Source organism: Eretmochelys imbricata, chromosome 1 (genome assembly GCF_965152235.1).
Source record: "Eretmochelys imbricata isolate rEreImb1 chromosome 1, rEreImb1.hap1, whole genome shotgun sequence".
Classification (NCBI taxonomy): Eukaryota; Metazoa; Chordata; order Testudines; family Cheloniidae; genus Eretmochelys; species Eretmochelys imbricata.
In genome coordinates, this window is record NC_135572.1 from 58,388,223 (window position 1) to 58,393,861 (window position 5,639).

The window sequence follows — 5,639 nt, forward strand, 5'->3', positions numbered from 1 at the left end:
CTGTCTCAAGGTAGGGTCTCAAGTTACCCAGAGTTAGAGGCCACTTTTTAAAATTGGTCCTGTATATCATTTGAAGATTTGAGTCATAGGATTGGGCCTACCATAATCAGAAATGGATCAGCATCCTATCCAAGGAGTGGCATTTGAATTACTTGACTGTCCTTTCCAAGGGAAGAAAGTGGCACACCAAAAAAGTTCCCACAATGTTTTATAGTTTCACTCTTCTTATTTGGTACCAAAGATGGTCATGAAGTAGTTTTGACCGTTCGGACTCACATGGCTAGTTTTGGCTGCATTACCTTTACCAAAATACTGTAGTATTACACAGTACCAACCCTAACCCTTCAGTAACACTGTAGGCAGAGGCCCTGTCTACACGGGAACTGGGTTAACATTTCTAGCAAACCATGCTTGAATACACTTAAATGCAGGCTCCGCGCTGGGCTTTAACTTGACCTTTTTAGCACATTAAAGGCAGCAGCCCAGAGCATCAAAGATATTTAGGTTCTTAAGTCCTATTGAAATCAACAGAAGTTTGGGGCCTGAATACTTTTGAGGAACTGGGCCTGCATGTCTTGTCTACACTAGACTTTTGAACATGTTTTAACACCTTAGGGCTTGTCTGTGCTAGAAAGGGTATAGCTATACCTACCACTCCTCCTAGTGTGGACCGAGCTTATACTGGCAAGAGTTGTTTCGCTGGTATAATTTATACCAGCTCCCCAACCAAAATAAACTATAGAGGCAAAAAGACTTTTTTTTCCTAGTATAACTGTGTCTACACGAGGGCTTTTGCCAGCATGATTGTCAGTTAGGCTTGTGATTTTTCCCATACACACCCCTAACCAACACAGCTATGCCAGCAGAACTTTTAAGTGTAGACCAGGCCTCAGTCTCGATAAAACCATCTGGTCTACTCACAGTGTTTGTGCTAGTTTAACTGTTGAGGTAGTGGGTGCAATTTTTTACCCAAATAGGACTATACCAAGTATATAAAGCCTACGATGTCTTGAATTGGTATAGCCTATTCCCCTTCCCTTATGGAAATAAGCTATAGTGGTAAAAGTACTCTTATACTGGTATACCTGTCCACTTGAGGGGTTTGTACCACTAAATACTGGTATAGTTAAAGTGGTACAACTTGTGTGTAGACAAGACCTAAGGGTGTTTATCAATAGGAACAGTACAATCCACTAGGGCCTGGTTTACACTTAAAACTTAAAAAGAAAAGGAGTACTTGTGGCACCTTAGAGACTAACCAATTTATTTGAGCATGAGCTTTCGTGAGCTACAGCTCACTTCATCAGATACATACCGTGGAAACTGCATCTGATGAAGTGAGCTGTAGCTCACGAAAGCTCATGCTCAAATAAATTGGTTAGTCTCTAAGGTGCCACAAGTACTCCTTTTCTTTTTGCGAATACAGACTAACACGGCTGTTACTCTGAAACTTAAAACTTAGGTCAACATAGCTACAGTGCTCAGGGTTATGAAAAATCCACACCCCTAAGTGCCATCGCTACACTGACCTAACCCCCAGTGTAGACACAGTGAGGTTGATGGAAGGCTGCATCTCTTAAACCCTTAAACTCAGGGTTTGAGTAATACATATTGCTTAGCACAGGCCCTCTGTGCAAAGGTGAATTTCACCCTGAAATGGCTCTAGTAATATCACTGATAATGCATACAGATCCGGGATTCTATATGAGTATTTTTTATTTAAATATAGGGACGATTTTCATACAGTGGGCTACATGCAAAGAGGAAGCTACCTTTTTCCCCTCACAACTGCAGCATGTAAACAGCAATCCTGTTGGCTTTCTGTGCTCTACTGTTTGCATCTGCATTTGCAAACAGCGTTGCTGTTCTCATCTACATCTACATTTTAACAAATATTTCTAATCACAATGACCAAACTAGGATAGTTATAGAAAAATATCCCTTCATAAACATTACATAATGCTAGAGGAGAATCTTCTTAATTGGCACTCTGATGGAAAGTGAAATATTCGAATTAAGAGACGAGCCTGATAATCAGGGGTTTGTGGGAATACATTGTCTTGGGAGAGATCACTTTTTTTATTTCCTGAGTCACTTTTAAAAAAAGCTTTGTAGAAAACATTTAAGAACTATACTAAAGTACAATCAACTCATTTAGTAGTCCATAATAGAGCACTGACACAGCCTGAAGTGAACAAGGGACCCACTGTAGGAAATGAATCCCAGCAGATGCTAATTCACACCTGTAAAGTGCTGTGAATAGAGTAGTGATTGTAGAATTCTCCCTTCCTTCTCCCTCTGATTGACCATTAAGGGGTTGAACAAATTTGTAGTGATAGCAGCTTAATGACCTATTGAGGAAAACTTTAAGTGGGAATTGACGCAGGAATGGAGAATGAACAAGGGAAATATGATGCTTCAATTCCTGAAGCAGCAATCAAGAAGCAGTGTGGCTGCAGGGGCCAGGGAAAGTGCTAGTGGCTTTGATTTTTGGCCCTAGCTACGCTATTAATACATCTGTGTTATACAGCCCAGTTTTGCTTCTACAGCGTAATAGATGTAACCATACTTAAGGAATCTCACTAAGGCTGTAACATAGGAACTGTGTTTGTTCCAATTGTACTAACTCTCTCCTAGCTGTGTGTCCAGCCTATACATGCACACTGGGGGTGTGTAAAGGCCCTTCACTGGGCCTCAATCCTCAGAAAGCCTCAGGGGTGCTTAAATCAAAGAGAGGCTCAAGGCATCATTTTGATCTGAATACGAAATCTCCCAAAGCTCTGGGTGTCCAGATGCAGGAGCAGAGTTGGGCAAACATTTTCAGACAAAACCTCTTTTTGCTGAAAAATGCAGATTTGAGTTGACAAACACATTTTGTGAGTTCATGTTCAATTTGCCAAATTGCTTCTGTCAAAACACCCCTAGAATGTCAAAAAAGAATTAAAATGTTTTGTTTCACAATTTTCAAAAACAAAATATTTTGATTATTTGATTCAAAATTAGTTTGTTTCAAATTTTACTTCAATTTTATTTTAAACAGTTAAAAAATCAAAACCAAAATATTTTATTTGCTCCTCAATGAAATTTGTGACTTTTCAGTTTGCTGAAAAAATTTAAACATTTTCATTTTGAGTTGACCCAAAACAAATTCTCCAGCTCCTCCAGTTCAGCCAGCAACCCGAAAAATCAGTTATTCTCTCAGCTCTATTACAGGGGTTCTTATCTCCAGTTTTTAGATTGACTAATGAACACCCACTCTGTCAGATGTTATAGCTTATGCTTGTACATCAACCTAGACAATTCCACTATTTAATTTAAAAAAATCCCAAATAACTAGCTAGCAATTTTCGTATAACACATACTCCAATTAGCAAACCATCTCTTTGATCTAAATGTAGTTAAAGTATAAAGTGGGTGAGTGTACAACTTGTTGAAAAAACATTACTCAGAGTAGTTATCAGTGGGTCACTGTCAGATTATGGGGCTGTATCTAGTGGGATCTCACAAGGGTCTGTCCTGGGTTCAGTACTATTCAATATTTTCATTAATGACTTGGATAATCGATTGGAGAATATGCTTATAAAACATACAGATAATACCAAGCTGGGGTGGGTTGCGAGCACTTTTGAATTCTAATCCCATTTCCAAAGGATCGTGACAAATTGGAGAATTGGTCTGAAATCTACAAGATTAAATTCAATAAAGGCAAGTGCCTGGTCCTGCATTTAGGAACAAAAAAATCAAATGCACAGCTACAAAATGGGGAATAACTGGCAAGGTTGTAGTACTACAGAAAAGAATCTGAGCATTATGGTGGATCTGGGGGTTATAAATTGAATCTGAGTCAACAATGTGGTGCAGTTGCAAAAAGAGTTGATATTCTGGGGTATATTAACATGAGTGTCATATATTAAGGGCTGTTATAAAGAAGACAGTGATCAGTTGTTCTCCAAGTCCACTGAAGGGAGGACAAGAAGTAATGGGTTTAATCTGCAGCAGGGGAGATTTAGGTTAGATATTAGGAAAAACTTTCTAACTATAAGAGTTTCTAAGATCTGGAATAGGTTACTAAGTGAGGTTGTGGAATCCCCATCACTGGACGTTTTTAAGAATAGGTTAGACAAACACCTGTCATGGATGGTCTAAGAATACTTAGTCCTACCTCAGTGTGGGGAAGGAGGGCTGGGGCAGGACTAGATAACCTCTCATGAACCTTTCCAGCTCCTCATTTCTATGATTCTACACCTTCAGGAACAAGGACAGGGTAAGTAAATGCAAAAATACTGCTAAACAAATAGGAACTGTCTCTTTACATTGTGGCAGTTAACAGGTATTGATTCATTCCTTTAGGCTTGTAGACAATATAAAGCTTACTATTTATAAATGGACTGTGCCATGCAGCCACTGATTATCATTAGACTAATTGAAATAGGACTAAATAAAGCTTCTACTCTGTGTCTGCCTATGTGCTGTTTATCAATAAAGAACTAGCGTTCAGTAATTTCTTTAGTACTATATGCTTCTTTATCACGAAGTCTGCCTTATTTATTGGTCTCTCTCTAGTGACTAAACCAAACTGCATCAACAATGCATGAATTTACTTTCCTGTTTTTCTTAAATTTGTTAAAAGAGCAAACTCTTTTCCATTAATTGCAGCATATTCCTTCAGCTTTGGAATTTCAAAATGGAAAGGTTGCTTAGGGGACGGCATAGGGATATGTATAAATCTGAAAACACATTGAACTCAGAGAGTGAAATAAATAAATGCTCTCTCTGCAAGAGAGCAGTTAGTTTCCAGTAGGAGAACCTGAATCTCACACAAGCTGCATCAGTGTTCGCTCTGTACCACAGATCCTAACATATGCAAAGTAACAAAAACATACCAGCAAACTGCAATGTCTCTAGTACTTCTAATTGCCATCTTCTCCTGTTGCCCTCTCTAGTGTTCTCAAATATGTATAACACCTACTTCTGCTCAGTAGCAGAGATGGTCAAGAATTCTTTGATTAAACATTTTTCTGTCAGGAAATGCCAGTTTGTGACAACTGAAACTTTTTGCGTCAAAGGGTCTGTTTCAACGAAACTTTCATCCGGAAAGATTTCTCAGGTCCAGGATAGAAGTTCTACTCAAATCCAGAGCGAGCGGGTGAAAGCACCTGCCAGCAGTTAAGGCGCACAACTGGGATGTGGAAGACCCAGGTTCAGGTCCCTGCTCCAAACTAGGTAGAGCAGAGACTTGGATCTCTGTCTCCCACATCCCAGATGAGTGCCCTAACCACTGGGCTATTTGTTCTTCTGCGGTCTCTCTCTCATATTTTTCATTAAAAAAAATCTCTTTCATTCCAGTGTGAAAAAGGAAAAAATTCAAAAATTTTCCAGGGACAGGAAAACAGTTTTCCACCCAGCTCTACTCATCATTTGGCATTAGGAATGATAGCTGCTGATCCACCTCCCTGGTACCATCAGCTCCCCACCCCCGCTGCACACATAGGCATAGCAAAGCCTCATGTGTGAGGTCCATGCTGGAGGGAGCAGTGGCCAAGCCAAGGCCCTGTGGAATTTAGCTTGTTTTGTCAGCAGCCCCCCTAGAGTCTCAGGGATCTGCACAGTCTGGTGGGAGTCCCTAGTAGTTCAGCTCC